Genomic DNA, 9,226 nt, shown 5'->3' with positions numbered 1-9,226 from the left:
TGATTTTAGCCTTTCATAATTTCATAATTTTGTTATTTCTCTGATTCTGATGGAGCTGTCAGTATTGTGTCTGTCTGATTTCACTTAATTGGTTAAAATCATATTATTTTTTCTACCACCGTACATCTCTGTAATATATGTAATGTGATTTTGAAATCTTAAAGGTTTGTAACATTCGGTAAAAAAAAATAAAAATTCGACAGAAAACAATTTATAGAACAAGAAATCACACATTTCTCATATTCTTCAATTGGTTCTATTTTTTCATTTAATATTTTCACAATATTCAATATAAACCCAAATAATTATTATTATAATCATAGATCAAGAGCCCTTTCAGCAGGCGCAGTTTTTATTCCCATAATACCACTGTATTAGCTTTTTAAGCGCTGGGGGCCCGTTGCAGAAAAAGTTGCAATCAAACGCAACTAAACAATCTTGCGCTACTTGATTTTCAGCCAATGAAGCACCCGCATTCGGGACTTGCGTTTAAACGCAACTCTTTCTGCAACAGGCCCATGGTCTTTGACATAACCATGTTGGGAACAAAATGTAAGTTGACATACTCCAGATAACCATTCATTATTCGTGCCTCTCGGAGACCAAAATAGCACCATGATTATCTATACGCTTAAATTTCTCTAAATGACGCAAGGTAAAATAAGTATTATAATATCAAAATTAAAATTCCTGCAGCCCAGAAAATATGAACGTCATATATTTTTAAAAGATCGCGAAACAAGGCAGTCATGAAAACAGTAAGCCCCCTAATATTTAAAAGCACACAAGCATAAAGACAAATTTATGCAACTATTTCTTAAAATTTACATGCATTCATTACTGTTAATATAGGTTTTTTGATAATTGACCATCGAATTATTTTTTAATAATAATTAGAATTGTTAAAAATTCATTTACAATATTTAGAACAAGGGATGAAAAATCTACCGAGAAGCAAGACATAAAATACCAAATGCAATTTTCCACTTACAATGCTACACACATTTTAGGTGAGATAATCGGTATAATATTACGAAAAAAATACAACTTTCGTCTCACCAATTATTATAATAATACGATTAAAAATATAAATTTCTTCTCTCAATATTAGTGAACAATAGTTTCAATAAAAGTTTTAAAATCTTTTGTATAAAATATATTTGATTTTAACAAGCAAGAAAAGCGAAAGTGATTCAAAAATTAGATATTAGGCCCATCGTTGCATGCATTATGAAAATTGAAAACAAATACTAGTACTAGTATCATTATTCATATCATTTTGCTTCTCATATTGGCTTGACATCTATCCGTCTCTCATGTCTATTGACAGTATGAGCAAACATCACCTGGGGCCCGTTGCAGAAAGAGCTGCAATCAATTGCAACTCTAAAAATCATGCGCAACTTGATTTTCAACCAATCAACAGCGCGCATTTGGGACTTGCGATTAATTGTTTGACTTGCGTTTAAACGCAACTCTTTCTGCAACAGGCCCCAGTGCTCACAAATTGTTACGTATTAGATATCTTTAGTGCCTTGCATATAATCTTTTGAAAATATTTAATTTCAACAAGCAAGAAAGGCGAAAGTAATTCAGATATTATACATCAGACCCATTGTTACATGCATTATGAATATTGAAAAAAAAACTCTAATATCATTATTCATATTATTCTGCTTCTCATATAATTGGCATCCGTCTATCATGTCTACTGGTATTATAAACAATCACCTTTGCTCACGATATGTTACATATAAGATATATCTAGTGCCTTTGCCTGTAGACGCCCTTTGATAGTAACATATTTTCACATATTATGTCCGCTTTAGGGCGTTTTTGTTATTGCCAACTCGTCCACTCGTCACACAACTGAATGATTAAATAAATTAATTTATTCAAAACCAACAATGTTTGGTTTTGAATTCACCAAGGGTAATCATAGGGAAGAATTTGAACGCCTGCCTCTGTAATCAATTCTAGATTTTTCCTCCTTAAGATTTCCAGGAACGGGGCTTTTGTAGTCATATTTTAATGGCTCGTTCCCAGCATTTACGTAAAGCAGCTTGAAAACTGTGCATACTTGGTTGGGGCAGAGACAACGTCAAAGCCATAATTTGCATACCATTGTAAAGGAACCAATTAGCAAGCACTATATTTAACACTCATAAAGAATCCAGACAGGCGAATAGCACTGCAAGAATAATTCTTTGAAAAAATAATTAACTGAGCACCTTAACAGGTAAAAAGTACTGTCCAATGTCACACTCGGAGTTGCAAATTGTTTAGCTTTGTCTATGTAACATGATACATTTGAAAGTAAATGGAAATGAAACGAAATCATCTTCCCACATCCAATTCGGCACACCTTTATCACTGGTTATAAACGATTTCATTCAGGGTACAATCTCTCCAACCAATTGTAATGCGGGCGGGGGGGGGAGAAAATGGGTGCCTTGAAGTTTGGAAGAGGGTGGTGGTTTTGCGTGCAAAATATGCCGAGATACTCAAAGGCCATTCTCTATTTCTGCCCCTTCGTCTTCATATCATTTTTAATTGTTGTTGTTAAAAGACATCGTAGAAGCAAAAACAAATCCTCTTACTATATGTCGACACCATCTGGTGTTTTGACGTTGAAGAACATGGCGAGGACCATACCTGTTGATATCAAATAAAAGAAGTAAATATAATGAATGGTTGGAACAAAGATATACGAAAACCGCCGAATGTCTGACACAGCTGCACCAAGGAGCCAATCCCTATCTCTAACATCCCGTATTCACCATCTCAACTTTCTCATCCGAATATCGGTCTGGTGATCAAATTTTAATTTGCCCTGTTTCCCGCCAAAACATCTAACTGACCGTTCACCAGCTCAACGTCCACCCTCTGATCCCCATTGGCTCCCCTCTTTATAATCTAAAGGTGGCTATTATACCATCGAAAGCAGGAGCGGATCCAGGATTTTCCAAAAGGGGAAGGGGGACACCGAGTTGGTAGGCGTGTCCCTCAACATGATTCCTCTGAAGGCAACACGTATGCAACAGCTGCTGCGCGTAACACCCAGAAGAATCCAGATCGACCTCGCCCAATCATTGTCAAACTAATATCGTACAAGTCAAAACTAGCGTTTATTCGAAATCGACGGAAACTGAAAGGATCTGGAGTTGTAGTTGCTGAAGACTTGACAAAGTCAAATGCCAATCTCTTGTCACTGACTTCGCGTCATGAAAAAGTTCGCACAGCTTGGTCGACAGACGGTCGAATCTTCGCAATGATCAAGTGTACAAATGGTCGAGAGATTCGCAAGCTCATTACTTCGCCAGCAGCATTAACAGACCTCTAGTCAACTGATTTGTACCGTTTATCTGTACATATGCCAACTATACCCTTAAAACTTGATGCTATCTTGACTGAGTTTTCTCCAAAATGGGCCCTCAAGCCAGATTGTATTTTAGACTAAACTTATTTTATGCAGTTTCGGGTGCAATCGTATCTTTTCGATTGTCATTTTCTATTATCTTTTTCTGTAGATGTAAGTTATTTTTGTGTGTGTTTATTATATGTCTTTCAATGCCATTTTTAGCCAATGCCCAGACTTACAACAAGTGCAATTAAATTTGAAAATCTTGCATGATCATACCTCGCCAGCCAATGTAAATGATCATAATCCAGATCAGTTTATTATTCATCTGAATATTTTAACTCTTTAATAAAAGCAAACTATAACAAAAATGATGTAGACTCGCATCTTAGTTGTTTCCATTTTAACTGCAGAAGCCTACCTCAAAATTTTGACAGCCTGTCGTCGTTTTTATCTTTGCTTTGTATGCAATCTACAGTCATAGGGTTAACAGAAACCTGGTTGAATGAGAATTGTTTTGTTGATTTTTACAATATTAATAATTATGTATTTATCAGCAATGGACGCAAATCAAAGAGAGGTGGAGGTGTAGGGATGTACATACGCAAGGATATTCATTATGTGAGACGAGTAGATATGGATCTCAGTTCTTCTTCAGCTGAAAGTATATTTGCTGAAATTGATATTGACCATCAAAAGATTTTGATAGGTGTATTGTATAGACCCCCCAACCAATCAATAGACCAATTTTTAACTTACTTAAATGAAGTTTTACATATTGTGCAATCAGAAAAGAAATTGTTTTACTTGATGGGTGATTTTATCATAAACATTTTACATGTGGGCAAAGTGCAATATGTAGATGAATTTCTTGATACAATGCTTTCCAACAATTTGTCTCCTTTAATTAGATATCCATCACGTGTTTCATCAAATTCATTTACTCTCATAGATAACATTTTTACAAATGATCCCGAAATACGTCATTCAGGGCTTTTTTTATCGGATATCAGTGACCATTTTCCGATATTTTGTATTGCTCATAAAAATCAAAACAAACCAAGAGAGGACAATTTTATTTATAAAAGAGACATAAATGATGATAACATATTGCAATTTGCGCACATTTTATATAACAATGAGTGGGACTTTTTTAATCTGAATGCCAATGAAACTTATAATAAATTTCATGATATTTTCACAAAGGCATACGAGTCGTGTTGTAAAAGCTGTAAAAGCTGTAAGAATAAAGAAAAAGGTTATTAGTGCACCTTGGTTCAATGAAGATGTTCACAAACTCATAAAAAAGAGGAACAGGTTATATAAACTATATCTGAAGAACAAATCCACGTATAGAAAGACTGTGTATAGACAAGTTAGAAATAAAACTGTTGATAAGATTAAGCAAGCTAAAAAATAATATTATAGAAACCAACTGAATAATGCCAAAGGAAACATGACCAAAACATGGAATGTTATTAACATGGCTTTAGGAAAAGAGAATAAAAAAACCCATGTTAGTAAAATAGTTCTTGATGATGGTAGTGTTGTTAATGAAAAGATAATTTCCGATGTTTTTAATGATTTTTTTGCCAATGTTGGATTCAACCTGAATAATAAATTTGTTTCATTTGATAATAACTATGTTGGAAAGTACATTATCAGAAATACTAAATCTGCATTTTTAAATCCTACTTCTCCATGTGAAATTTTTAATATCATAAAGAATTTCAAGAGCAATACCAGTGCCGGTTATGACGATATTAGTATGAAAGTTGTTAAGAAAATCAATATTTATATATGTAAACCATTGTCTGAAATAATTAATAAATGTTTTATCTGTGGTGTTTTTCCAGATAAATTGAAATTAGCTCGTGTAATTCCAATTTTTAAAAGTGGATCTCGAGAAGTGCTTTCAAATTATCGGCCAATTTCCGTCTTGCCAGTTTTTTCAAAGGTCTTTGAAAAATGCATATACAGTCGTCTTTTATCTTTTATTCAGAAGTGCAATATTTTGTCTTTAAATCAGTATGGTTTTCGAGCCGGGAACTCCACATCTCATGCTTTAACCAATTTTATTCGCAATGTAACAAATGCTATCGATAATGAAGAAGTGATGCTAGGCGTATTTTTAGATTTAAGTAAAGCATTTGACACGCTCGATCACGATATTTTGATTTACAAATTACAACTTTATGGTATTAGAGGAGCTGTTTTAGATTTATTCAAAAGTTACTTGCAAAATAGGGAGCAGTTTGTCACTGTCAATGGTTTTAAATCTGAAAGGAGGCATCTGAGGTGTGGAGTGCCCCAGGGGTCCATTCTTGGACCTCTGTTGTTTCTTATTTATATCAATGATTTGTGCAATACATCTGAGGTTTTAAAGTACATTTTATTTGCAGACGACACTAGCATTTTTATGTCACATAAAGATCCATTTGAACTACAAAGTATTCTTAACAATGAACTTGATAACATTTCAAACTGGTTATATATGAACAAACTCACAGTTAATGTAAAGAAAACCAATTTCATGATGTTTACAAATAGAAATGTCGATATCGATCAAATAAGCATTAGCCTTGCTGGATCTGAAATCAAACATGTCTCGTCTTTGAAATTTCTTGGCGTGACAATAGATGACAAGTTAACATGGAAATCCCATCTTAACATCATTTGCAATAAAATATCAAGGAATATAGGAATATTATTCAGAATTAAAATGTTACCATCTTCGATTTTAAAAATGATATACGATGCTATCATTGCTCCTTTTCTTGATTATGGTATTTATGTATGGGGAAGTGCAGCAAAAATTTATCTCGATAGACTGTTTAAATTACAAAAACGTGCAATAAGAATAGTTAATCATTCATCTTTTTTAGCCCATACTTCACCCATTTTTTATAATCTGAAACTTTTAAACATTTATGACATATATCAATACCAGCTTGGAATCTTTATGTTTTTATGTTATCGGAAACTTTTACCCATTTCTCTATTAGAATATTTTAACCTGAATTGCAATATACATTCTTATCCTACGAGAAATGCAAATAATTTTCATCTTCCTAAAATAAGAACGTCACTGTCTCAACAATCCATCATTTATCAAGGTCCTGTAGTTTGGAATTCACTAACAGATGAAATACGCAATGCAAAAACACTTAATTTATTCAAAACACAGTTCAAAAGATACCTTCTTGAGAAATACAGTGGCTGAATGATGTATAGTTTATGTATAGCACTTGTATTATTATAATTATTGTAATATTATGTTAGGGCATGGCACTTTTTGATGTCTTGGTTCATTGTTTATGTGTATTTTTAAGTTATTTTGTTTGTTTTTAGAAATGTTTTTGCTATATCCCTGTTATTGCATTTTCTATGTCACCTTTTCGTTTTAATAATGGGTCGGCCTAATTATAAGGATTTTTTTCCTTTTTGGCTGCCACCCCTCAGTATGATTCTGAATCATAATGCAATTTTTAGACTGTCTTTTACACTGATTTGTAATACATGTATTTTAACTTTGTATTATATTTGTTTTTTATGTAAAGGTTTTACTGAGAGAATAAAACAATTTGAATTTTCTGAGGAAAATTTGACAAGCCAAAAAAAAAAAGTTTTCAACTAAAATTGAAAGTTACTTCGTCCACCAAAATTTTGACAAGCAAAAAAAAAGGTCCTCACTAGTGTTTGAACAACATATTCCCATTAATAATATATGCTCTGACTTTTAAGGGGGCACACTTGTGTAAGAACATCATTTTTACATTAAGAACTTTGATTATGGCTCTCAAGGGGGGGGGGGGGGGGAGCCAGGGCCGTATGTGCCCCCCCCCCCTGGATCCGCCACTGATCGATCGGTTTACATCTATTCGGTGTACTTTCATTTGGTCTATAGATTTAGCATCTCATGTCGGACCCACCCTATCCGGCATCCTTAGACATGAGCCCTAAACGGTTTAATCCAATTCTTCAAATTGGCAACCCTTCATAGGCGTAGCACTATTAGGAAAGCCTCCTAAGTGGTGCAGCAGGCGATGACAAGAGTGACCCCCCCCCCGTATTCCAATTTGAAGTAGACTTAGGCCCGTATTCTGAAGTCAGGTTTAACTTAGGCCATGTGCAAAAGTTATGGGGATCCAAAAATTCAGAAATTCTGTCTATATTGTATATTTTTATGTTGACTATTTTTTGTTTCCTTTTGCTTTCATAATGAAGAAAAATACTTCAGTTATCATTCCCGGATAATTATGGACAATTTCGGTGCCATATGAGTTAATAAATTGAATGTGTACTGTTAGGGATTTGTGCCCAGTTGGCTCTCCATAGTTAAACCAAAACTTTAAACCAGGGTTGAATTCAAACCAGAGTTCAGAATACGGGCTTTAAAGTTTAGTCGACCTGTTGGAAAGATACCATAAGGAGTAGACCAAATATTGTGTAGACCAATGGGATGTAGACCAATTGGATGAAGAGGAAATAACAAATAGGCTAAAGTAGGATTTTGCAAATGGTATTTAGACGTTAAGTTTAATAGTGGACCAGTTCTCTCGGAACCCGACTTCTTCATCAGTTTTTACTATAGAATTGTGTCACTTTCTATCTCTCTAAAAAATTACCCCCCCCCCTTTTACATCCATTCAATCCGTTCTCATTGCGTTCATCTATCATATGCCTATATTGATATCATCTTTATCAATTCTATATCATTGATATATACATTTTATTTTACTCTATTACATACCTAATGTCGAAAATCCTCCGGTCAAGATGAAGATCACATTCCAAGACATGAAATGAAGAATAGGCTGTTGGATGAAGGCAGCGACAACAGACGGTACGGAGTTCCCGAGCGTAAATAAAATCCCATAGTTGACACCAAGATGTTCAGATCCAAACGCCCTGTGGGAAAGAAGGTATATCAGGCGTCGATGTATATGATATATGTATATGTATATATATATTGTATATATATATATAAATGTGTGAAGTTATACATGTACAACAGCGTTGGCAATTCTCTTCATACATTTCTTTCATTGTATATATATATATATATATATATATATATAATATATATACATATACATGTTAAAAATATTTTACTTTTACAAACTTTAAAGAAGTCAAATAACAATGACACTCCTAGGTTCTGTGGTATATTCCTCATCATGCCAAGGATTCGTTAGTTATCCAAGCCTCTTTTAATTCTGATGTCTCTCGTAACACCATTCCTGTTAAAATTTCTTCTAGATGCCAACGTTGTTTTGCCAATACCGAGAACTCTTATACCAATTTGAAGCAGGTGGAACATATCAATAGTCTCAATTCCTTATCAGATTCTAAGATGTGTATATGGAATGCACACTCAGTGAGAAATAAAACTGCACTCCTGCATGGTTACATCCTTGAACACAGCATTGATTGCATGTTCATCACTGAAACCTGGTTACAAGAAGATGACAAAGTAATCGTGGGTGAGTTCACACCGCCAGGATATTCTTCAGTGAGTGTTCCTCGACCATATGACAGCCGTGGAGGAGGTTTAGCTGTAATATTCAGATCATCCATCAAGCTCTTTCGGAAAATGGATGTTCTGCCATCGTGTCGAACTTTTGAACATGCTCATCTTGTGATCAAATCTTGTTTACTCCATTTTTGGGTTATCTATCGCCCACCGCCTTCGTCTACCAATGGTTTACGAGTCACTGATTTAGTGTCAGAATTTGAATCGTTCGCAAATGAAATGACGAGACTTCCTGGACACGTAATTCTACTAGGTGATTTTAATTTTCATCTTGATTTACCCACAAACCAGAGGTTGCAAGATTCTTGTCCATCATTGAGTCATCTGAT

The 9,226-nt window shown here is 34.3% G+C and overlaps 1 long non-coding RNA gene across 1 annotated transcript; it reads right to left on the bottom strand.

Moving 5' to 3' along the window:
- Positions 1 to 242: 242 nt before the first annotated feature.
- On the bottom strand, positions 243 to 8,274 carry LOC129279310 (uncharacterized). Its single transcript, XR_008586337.2, has 3 exons — positions 8,115 to 8,274; positions 1,606 to 2,655; positions 243 to 1,346 (listed from the first exon to the last, which is right to left on the bottom strand). It is a non-coding gene; the product is annotated as an uncharacterized LOC129279310 (long non-coding RNA).
- Between the last annotated feature and the right edge of the window lie 952 nt (positions 8,275 to 9,226).

Source organism: Lytechinus pictus, chromosome 16, assembly GCF_037042905.1.
Source record: "Lytechinus pictus isolate F3 Inbred chromosome 16, Lp3.0, whole genome shotgun sequence".
Lineage (NCBI taxonomy): Eukaryota > Metazoa > Echinodermata > Echinoidea > Temnopleuroida > Toxopneustidae > Lytechinus > Lytechinus pictus.
This window is presented reverse-complemented; position numbering and strand designations above follow the sequence as displayed.